The following is a 10008-nucleotide window of genomic DNA, read 5'->3' on the forward strand; positions in this document are numbered from 1 at the left end:
TCTGTAAGCTCTGAGGCAAGGTTTTATGCATATTACCTCAACCATATCTCGGAACAAAACCCTAAGTAAATAAATAAACAAAAAATAGTAATAGCTTAAATTTTGTTCTGTATTGCTTCTATATAAAATATGGGCGCAAATCTGTATTAAAATGGAATTTTGGAAGTAGAGCACACCAAGATATACCAACCTCTGTAGCTTATTTATATTTTAGAAATACGAAATGAGGCATTAGATGCATAAGATATTTTCAGCCCTTACCTTCTTATTGTTTGGTAATGAAAATCAAAATGATGACATTAACATCTCTTTCAAGTCAGCTAACTGATGCTGCAGCATTATGAGTCATCTCTTTAACACCGAGCCACTTTTTAAAAACATATTTTAATGCTGATAAAAGATATGAGGGTGATAGGCCTGCAGATCTTATTCTACCCACGGAACATAGGGAAAAGCAGTAAAAGTTCAGGATTAATTCTATGAGCTAGAAAGGTGAACTGTGTATTTTTTCAAATTCTTGAGTTCTCTGCTGAAGCCCGCACATGAAGGCAGCGGTTTGAGATATCACTCTGTCTGCTGTAACTGCATTGAGCACAGTAGTGTATTGTGTAAGCCGCTGAATAGCTAACAGAGCAACAGCGTTTAGTCATCCGATGCCTGATCTAGTCTGTAACCAGAAACTTATATCAGAAGTTCTTTGCATGACCTGTGTTAGGACCCAAGCCTAACAGAGCTCCTAAACTTCTCCCTTGCACTTGCTGCATGGCCGTGGTGCTGCTGCCATCAACGGTGATGCTCTGAGGATACCATGATAGACCGACTGCATCAGAACCATCTGCATGCTGTGGGGTCAGGCTGTCCAGGACAGTTTGATAAAGGCCTGTATCTTTTTCCCTCAATTTAAAAGTGTAAGGTAATTGGGGATTTCCTTTTCAGAACACAACGGTTCAGTTCAATCCCATCTTTCTTCTAGACAGTAGGCAATATTGCAGCCTATGGCTATAGGGTAACTCATTCTCTGCTTCATCAGCAATTACTCTGGTGGATGAACACAGTTGCCCAGTGGGATTACATCACATGCTGGTCTTGAATGACTGTCATGAGTTCAGAAATGGAGAGGGCAACCTCTCAATGGAGGCCGCAATGGAGCAATGGAAGCCGCACCAACTCTGCAGCACCAACACACCACTTGCAGAACCTCTCTTCCCATGGTCAGTGGGACTGCCATTTGTCTATAAAACTAGTTCATTCCTGATTCCTACAGATGATTGGACAGTCAGGTCAGTGCAGCAACATTCTTATTTGCCTGGCTGAACTGCCACATCATCCAGGTCTTCCATCCCCCATGTTAATGCCAAGCTGAGGTCCTCAAAGGTTCACATGGAATAGAGTCTCATATTGTCTCTGTATAGGCAGGGGAAGAAGAGCTATGAATGACGTACAGATCTTCATCTGGGTCCCGCCACAAGGGGCTTCGACTGTTCAGGGTTATAACTCACTAATTCTGCAAGTTCTTGTTCACAAGTTCAAGGATGGTGAACATTGTTATTGATGATTTATGGGCTCTGTGATGCAGTCTACCAAATAAATATGTAACAGCTCTGGTTTCTAGAGCCTGAGCATCTTCACTAGGGACAAAGCAGCACTCTCTTCTCCTTAGAGTATATGTCCGATTGTGGATATTACTGCTTATCACTATTCCTTTTCTTCATGCTGCTCTACTCAGTGTTGGTCACTCAGGCCCTGAGCTCTTGCGGGTAGAGTGCAAATGTGTCTGCAGGTGCCTGGCTGCACCAAACAGACCATCAAGGGCAGTTTCGAGATCATGACAACTATAGTTGCCACATAGTACCATAGTTGTCAGGTATGCAGTAATGAAAACATAGTAATGCAGCCATAACTTGTTTGAAACTTCATGGAGCCTTTCCAATTGGAATGGATGCTGGAGAACAAAGCTGTCCAGGTATCCTTCATGCAGATCAACATTTAATATGTGGGTAGCGTGGATGCTCCAAGATAAAATAGCAGTCCAAGTGCACACCATTTGCCATCACATAGCACAGTTGCTAACAGCACTTTATCTACACTTACTCCTGGAAGTTGCAGTGATGTATTCTAGCACAGCCTGCCACTGATGCACCTGGTTATCCAAATAGCACTGCTTAAGCCAGGAGTTCCATCAGGGAAATGATGCTCAGTCCTTTTGAGCTGTTCACAGTACTGCTTGGTCTAACAGCTGAAGGAAGCAGTGGAACAATGAAAGTCAATATCTCACCATCAGAGGTATTTGTGGAGGCAAAGATGTTTGTGCTTAGTAGTGTCTGGAGAGGTAGAATTCACTGGAGGTTCCCCAGACACAGCCTACTGAGACACCCACATTGCAAGGACACTATCTTTGCGTAAATACATAGGCTGCAGTCATTCCTTTAGTGACCATATCTGAGGAGAATTCCTTGATGAGGAGCAATGGATGCAGTGACTTAGCACCTGCTGGCAGACATGTGAACCCAAACAAAATGGCATAATCCTGGGGGTAGCCTGAATGACCTGACAGCAGGAGCATGGCACTTTTGGGGGGATCATGGTAGTATTTTTATGGTGTGTAGGGAGCAGAACATCACTCATCTCCTTACCTCCAGATGGAATTCCTTGGAAGGAATGGGCACCCCGTCAGCCCTGTGACCATGCATGACGTGATTGGGTGTAACCTAGGCGGTTACATACTTTCTTATCAAAATAAGCACCTGTGGCTGCTGCCTTGCAAACAAAGCAGTACAAGTCACTGTACTTTGTCCTATGGACTTACACTTTCATTCTGCATGAGTGAGACTGGGAAGAAAAATTTTCCTCACTTAGGAATTTTTATCCAGCTGACACTCATCACCTTGTGGCCTGCAGGCAAGGTCCTCCTGCATCCTTGGGCTGTCTCAGTGCCAGAAGAGGCCAAGATAGAGAACTGGTGGCTGGACCCAGGCCAGAGAATTGTGGAGCAATTCTAAAGATCTTCCATAGCTCAGTGTAGATTGGGAAACTATATTTAAATGCCACCCTCACATTTTTTTCAATTTCTTGAAGTGTAATAAGCACTTCTTGTCATCTTATATGAAAACAACCTCTGGTAGATCATTTGCTGTCTCTTCTTACTGCAGCTGGTGCGTATTCCCTGTCAGCAAAGTCAAAGGCATGAAAGTAGCATTTTTAAATCTCAATAAAGGTCCTTGTCTCCTCTTATGTGTGTACCGTATCTTGCCAAAGGTGCACGTAAATGAGGTGGCTGTTCTAAAGCTTGTTGGTCATGTGTTTTTGTAAGATGATGGGGCAGGGTATGCATGCATTAGGACGTAACCCAGGGGGTTGGAAGAGTGCATAAAGTCATGAGGCCTCATCCTTTGCAGGATAAAAAAGCCTAAACAACTGAGATCTTGCATAGATTGTGCCCATGCAAGGGCAGGGCCCTGGTGTGAACTATTCTCTAGTCTCTGCCCATGTTTGTCCACCTGAGAAACAATTTTTTTTGTCCCAGAGCAGAAGCTGAGTGTAAAATAATACAAATGCAGCAGTGGAAGTGCAGGGAGCCTGTGCAAGGCATGTCACACTAACACGGAGCGCTGTCTGAAATGGGTGTTTGGAACTGGCAATTGCTTTCTGTTATTTGTTCTTAATCTACCAGGAGAAACTAAATGTTGTGTGTCTTTTTGGCACATAAACAAGATTGCATCAAAGATACATTGATTCTATCATCAGTTTCTCATCCTGACACAATCTGCAGGATCTTGAGTATAGGCTAGCTGCTTTAAGTGTCAGAGAGAACGCTAATGGAAACTAATTTAAATTTCTGTTTGCAGCCCTCATCTAAAGGTGTGTAATCTTCAAAGGCAAATACCCTGTATTTCAAATGTAAAGTTCAATCTTAATTTGCTGGATGAGCTGCTGTCTGAAAATACACAAAGCACTTCCTTTTTGGAATGATACACAAAGCACCTCTGTGCTTTGAAATGATTCATAGCAGATGGGGAGAAAAAGGATCATTAATTGATTCTTCAAATAAAACATCACAAGTATAACTGAGAGACCCAGTTGGAAAATCAAATGGAGTAAATTTTCAGATAAATTTGTACTTTTCACCGAAGTCTCTTGGCAGAATTTCAAATCAGCCTGATGATTAAGCAGCAGGTCATTTTAAACCATGTTTACATTAACAAACCTCTGTAACCATATTCATACCAGGGCAAGGCATAGTACACAAAGGGTTTGTTAGATTATAATTAGTTTAGATTACTTTCCATTATGTATCAGTAAAGGCAGCCCGTGGGCTGGCTCATGTTTCAAGTTACCCTGCTGTTCCTGTTAGTGCAGCAGTGGCTTTGGGTAAGCTATCTGCGTGACAATATCTTGAAAAACCTGCCCAGCAGTGTTAAGTAGTGACCCCTACACTTTTTTGGCCAATGGACCTCTACATGCCACCACCCATTCTTATTATCAAACTTTAAACTGAAAATAGGACAAAAGTGATATAAACAATGCAAGATTGTATTTCATAAGTGTCTTTGGGGTCCTTGCAGGCAAGTCGCTAGATTACACTTTGAAAAGTCACTGCATTAAACCATATTCTTATTAGTGTATCAGTACCACTGGAGAAACTGACCTGTAATCTGTGACATCAGAAACTGGTATTAACTACCAGTCTGCAGTCTTCAAACCACCCTGTTTGTTACTCTTATCAGCAGTACTTTTTATAGGCTGTTTATTCTCAAGTGATCCATTTTTAGGACCGCAGAAATACTGTATGGTTTTAGTTTTATTTCATGAATTTACTTGACACGTGTAAAGGCAAAACAGTCACACTGACACTTCTGCAGGATGTTTTAATCCTTTTGTGTTATTATATAATTTTTTGATTCATTTTTATCTGGTGTGGTTTAGCACAGCAGTATGGACACACCCACCGCATCTCAAAGTGTAATCTTTCTGACACTTAAATGACACTTTTCCATTTTCTTGGGTAATGAATAATTTACAATGTGGGCCTGGAAAGAATCTATGCTCATATTTCAGTATCTGCAAAACTTACAGATTCACTTTTTCATTTTGAAAGCTCTAAGGCAGTACAAAACCATTCACTTACTGCACTTCCTTCTTTTTGTCTAAAGAGATTATGCTCTGCAGATTGTAAAAATGCTTTATAAACTGTAGCTCAATAAGCAATTTAATGTACAGATACATAACTTTGCAAGGCTAGTTGGTGGTTCTGCTGTCAAAAAGTATGGAGGAAATAATTAGAAAAACAATGCTTAATCCAAGCCTATCTGTAATATTAAAAGGGTGTGTGTGTATATATATACACACACACATGTAGGTGTAGATATTGAGGTTGAGGAGTCTGCATCTTACAAGTCTAGGAAACCATTTGTGCATTTATTGTATTTTATGATATCTGAAGTTAGATTATTTTGTCTCAGACTGAGAACAGGAAAACCTCATTTAAGGTTGCAAATTCAGAGAGAGTTTGAGGTACAGTTGAGAGATACAGCAAGTATATAAATTAAAAAGAGCTAGTGAGAGGAAAGAAGGCATCCAGACTCCTATATTGCTGGAGGATGCAGTCAGACAAACCAAGGAAGGAAGCCCTACAAAGGTCAGTCCAGCTTGGAGTTGTGGAGCTAGAGGTCTGAACTCAGGGAGAAAAAAAGGCAGAGACAGAGGCACACTGTAGACAAAAGAAAGAGGGAGGAAACAAGAAATAGCCCAGGACATGCAAACAATAGGGTGGTGCAAAGAGGCTACTCTGTCCATCATACAAGTCATCTGAAAGACAAGGCAACCTCTTCATTAAACCTTGTCTGGAACTGCATTTTTCTTGCTTCATGTTGGCTTGCAGATTATTTGGCAAAGGTGGATGGTATTGGTCACTTTTTCCAAGCATTACTGTTGAATATTTAACTTTTACCTTGATATACAGTAACTAACTTTGTTACCAGACAAGGCTTAAAGATAGAAACTAGTGAATCTCTAAGTGGCAAGGGTACACCTTTTGAGAGCAGCAGGGTTTTTTAACAGGATAAAGTAACATTCCTCTCAACATGCCTTTTTCCTAGCATGAGTTGTGGGATTCAGGGGAAGTAGAGCATATTCTTTACAATCAGTTATAAAGACAAGGCTTAGAACCAGTCCCATTCCAATCACCTCAGCAAAGATCAGCACTTCATTGCACACGGTCCCCCATACTCAACTAGTGCACTGAGGACAGCGTGTAGCAATGGTTAATGACTTAGAGCTTCACATGGCAACAATTGATCACAATTTCTGAATAAAAAAATATTCACCCTCCAAATCTGCCTTCCTGAAAATTGTTGTTGTGTAGGTACTAGGATATTTTGCAAATCAGCTGGGCCAAATTAATCAGGTAGTATCTGCTTAACTCTACTGGAGTGGTGCTACAGAGATGAAGTGCTACACTAAATGAAGATGTCACCTAACAATTTTATGTTACTTATTAAAACCAGACCCAAGATCTGTTTAGAACTTTTAGCAAAGCTGGTACATATCTGTACTTCCTGATTGCCACTTTGATGCAAAGAAAAGTTTTTTTCTTGAATATGTATATCTTTTTAATATCATGTCATTTCAATACAATATTGTTTCTGACAAGTTGATTCATTATTCTGAACTACTGATATGGCATATGCCATACCGCCTTCATTGTCTGATCACACAGCTCCTTACATCATTCTTATAGATCATTCTTGTACATTGTCATCTCTTTCCAGCTTTGAAGTTCCATCATCCTTGTCAAGATCTGGAAGTGCAGCTCTGGGTATGGCAGTGCCCACAAATCAATAGTGGGCAAGTGCCATTTTAATGTGTCAGACAACAATGTATTTTAATATTTATTCATTTAAGTTCAGTATGTAAAACTCAAAATACACGTAGAATCATAGAATAGAATCATAGAATCATTTAGGTTGGAAAAGACCTTTAAGATCATCCAGTCCAACCATTAACCTACACTACGAAGTCTACTCTAAGCCAATCAAGGGTAGACTAGACTAAACCATGTCCCCAAGTGCCACATCTACCCATTTTTTGAACACTCTACCCGTTTTTTGAACACATGAAATAAGTTGAATCTTCATGTAAACCTCTAAAAAGAAAACTGTTTATTGTGCTTCTAATGTGGAACCAAATGTTTAAGAAAAGGTTCTTTTAAGAGTGATCTCGACACTTCAGTGCTATGAAGCTTTACAATATTCATTGTTGGTATTGTAAGTCAAGGAGTCTGATGTGAGCAACATGACTTGGAACAAGTTTTTTTTCAGACTGGGTGCTTTAAGTATAAGTTGGTCATTATGCAGCCAGTAAATGACCTGATTTTCAAATGCTGGTTACGCAGGGCTATATCTAGTCTGCTTGAGAGGTTCATTCCACTAAAGGCAACCCAGACTGGAAAGCCAGATCTTAGTGAGGGGACACCATATATATGATGCCCTCAGGCACAACAGCCATCTCATAAGCTCTGTCAGCATCTTCTCTTAAAAGCTTTTTAACACTTATGCTGCACCCTGTCTCATCTGTATAATGATCAAACATAACCCCATGAGATAACTGATACTTACTATTATCTGAAACTGTCTCGGAACTAAATGAAAGGAATTGAAAAAACTCTGTCAGGGGACATATCCTGATAACTGATTAACAGCTGTACCAGACCATTTAGTTGGAGTGCTGCTTGAGGGCCCCACGAAGCCAGTCGATACACTTCATCAGGCATCCTGCAGCCCAGAAAGCCAACCATATCCTGGGCTGCATCAAAAGAAGCGTGGCCAGCAGGTCGAGGGAGGTGATTCTGCCCCTCTACTCTGCTCTGGTGAGACCCCACCTGGAGCACTGCGTCCAGCTCTAGGGCCCTCAGCACAAGAAGGACATGGACCTGCTGGAGCGGGTCCAGAAGAGGGCCACCAAAATGATCCGAGGGCTGGAACACCTCCCCTACAAGTCCAGGCTGAGAGAGTTGGGGTTGTTCAGCCTGGAGAAGAGAAGGCCGCGAGGAGACCTTATTGTGGCCTTTCAGTACTTAAAGGGGGTCTACAGGAAAGATGGGGAGAATCTTTTTAGCAAGGCCTGTTGTGACAGGACAAGGAATAACGGATTTAAACTAAAGAAGAATAGATTTAGACTAGACATTAGAAAGAAGTTTTTTTACAATGAGGGTGGTCAAGCACTGGAACAGGTTGCCCAGAGAGGTGGTGGAGGCCCCATCCCTGGCAACATTCAAGGTCAGGTTGGACGGGGCTCTGAGCAACCTGATCTGGTTAAAGCTGTCCCTGCTCCCTGCAGGGGGTTGGGCGAGATGACCTCTAAAGGCCCCTTCCAACCCAAAGCATTCTATGATTCTATGATTCTATGATCCTGATGGGACAAAGTGGAGAAGATGCTGTAACACCTGATTTATCTTGGTGCTTCTCCCCTGTCGTTCCAAACAGGCTGTGGTCATGATGGCTCCAACAGTTTTCCAGGAGGACCTAGAGATGGTTGAAGAACCTAAACCTGACGATGCCCCCTAGCATAGGGAAATAACATACTGTGTAAAAACTAGCCATTCCTGAGGAAGTCAGATAGCAAAAGCTAGGTTTTACTATGAGCATCTAACAGTTTTTATCATCTATCCAAATTTAGTGACTAATAAAGAAAAACAGCAGCATAATCTATTATTGATATTGTATAGCAAAGACAGTGGTCTAAAGTTATAACTCAGAATGTTAATCCTATTGGATTTTTCCCTATAGTTTTATAAAACCACCACGGGAACCTTAGGGATAGCAAACGGTCATAAGGTAAGTTTTATCTCTCATCTGAAAAAGATGAATCAGTCCACTTTTATACAAAGTTCATGTTTAAATTATTCACTTCCTAATGAGTCATCAACAATATATGTTGCTTTGCAGCTAGGGGCTAGGTTCACAACTAGGAACTACAAGCCCAAGTATTTCTGTAAGGTACTTACAGCCAACATTTTGGCACTACTGATATTCACAGTCCTGTAACTTGTTAGCCATTTGCTGTCATATGAACCTAAAACTTTTAGGGGTCTAAATGCTGATAAAATCCCACAGGTACTTCCATTTCTGCTACTGGCCACATACTTTGTGAGGGGACAATCAGGTTTGCCCAACATCAGACAAGGGCATTTGTGATAAAATACCTACCTGAAGAGAGCTTTTGTCCCAAACTAGTTTCCTGAACTTCAGACTGTCCTTCCAATCCAAGTAAGCTAATAGTTCTTGAGGCCATCAATCCTATAGATGATTTAGATGTTTTCAAAGGTGCTCAGAAATAAAGAAAAACAATCTGAAAGAATCTAACAAACACACCTGGAATTTTTTATTTGGATCACTGTATTTAATTTTAAACCTCTTGAATGAATAATTCTAGACTGGTGTTAGAAATTCTCTTTGCAGTAAGAATAACGTCTCTTAAATTGACACTTACAGGCCTGGATTAGAGCTCAGCTATGTTTCTAAATCCAATTTCTTGTTATCTTTAAGGTGTGGTTTTGGAATTGTTCATGTTTTGTAATGGACACTATTTTTTGTGCAGCATACGGAGTGATAATGTAAAAGCAGAAAAGATGAGAAGAGTTAGAAAGTAGTAAGTTAGAGTTCAGAAAAAAAAATCCAGACTAATTTCTTTTCGCTGACAATGTTATATAAATATTTCAGAATTAAGAATAGAGACAAAGTTTACTCTAAATTCCAGTGCACCCAACTTAACCTCTCAGAATTATTCAAGCTTTGGGAAATGTTTTGGACAGACAACCTATGATGAGAGTATAATTTCAGTCAAAACATATCACTACTCTTACTTCAAGTTAATTAAGGAATGAGTTTATCAGAGGTATAAATTTTCACAACAAAGTGTTTCACTTATATTCCACTCCACTGTGAGAGTGAAACTTTGTACTATCATAGTTATAGTACAAAAAGTGTGGACCTTGAACAGAAAAGTTAACTT

This window comes from Pelecanus crispus, chromosome 6 (assembly GCF_030463565.1).
Source record: "Pelecanus crispus isolate bPelCri1 chromosome 6, bPelCri1.pri, whole genome shotgun sequence".
NCBI classification, from domain to species: domain Eukaryota; kingdom Metazoa; phylum Chordata; class Aves; order Pelecaniformes; family Pelecanidae; genus Pelecanus; species Pelecanus crispus.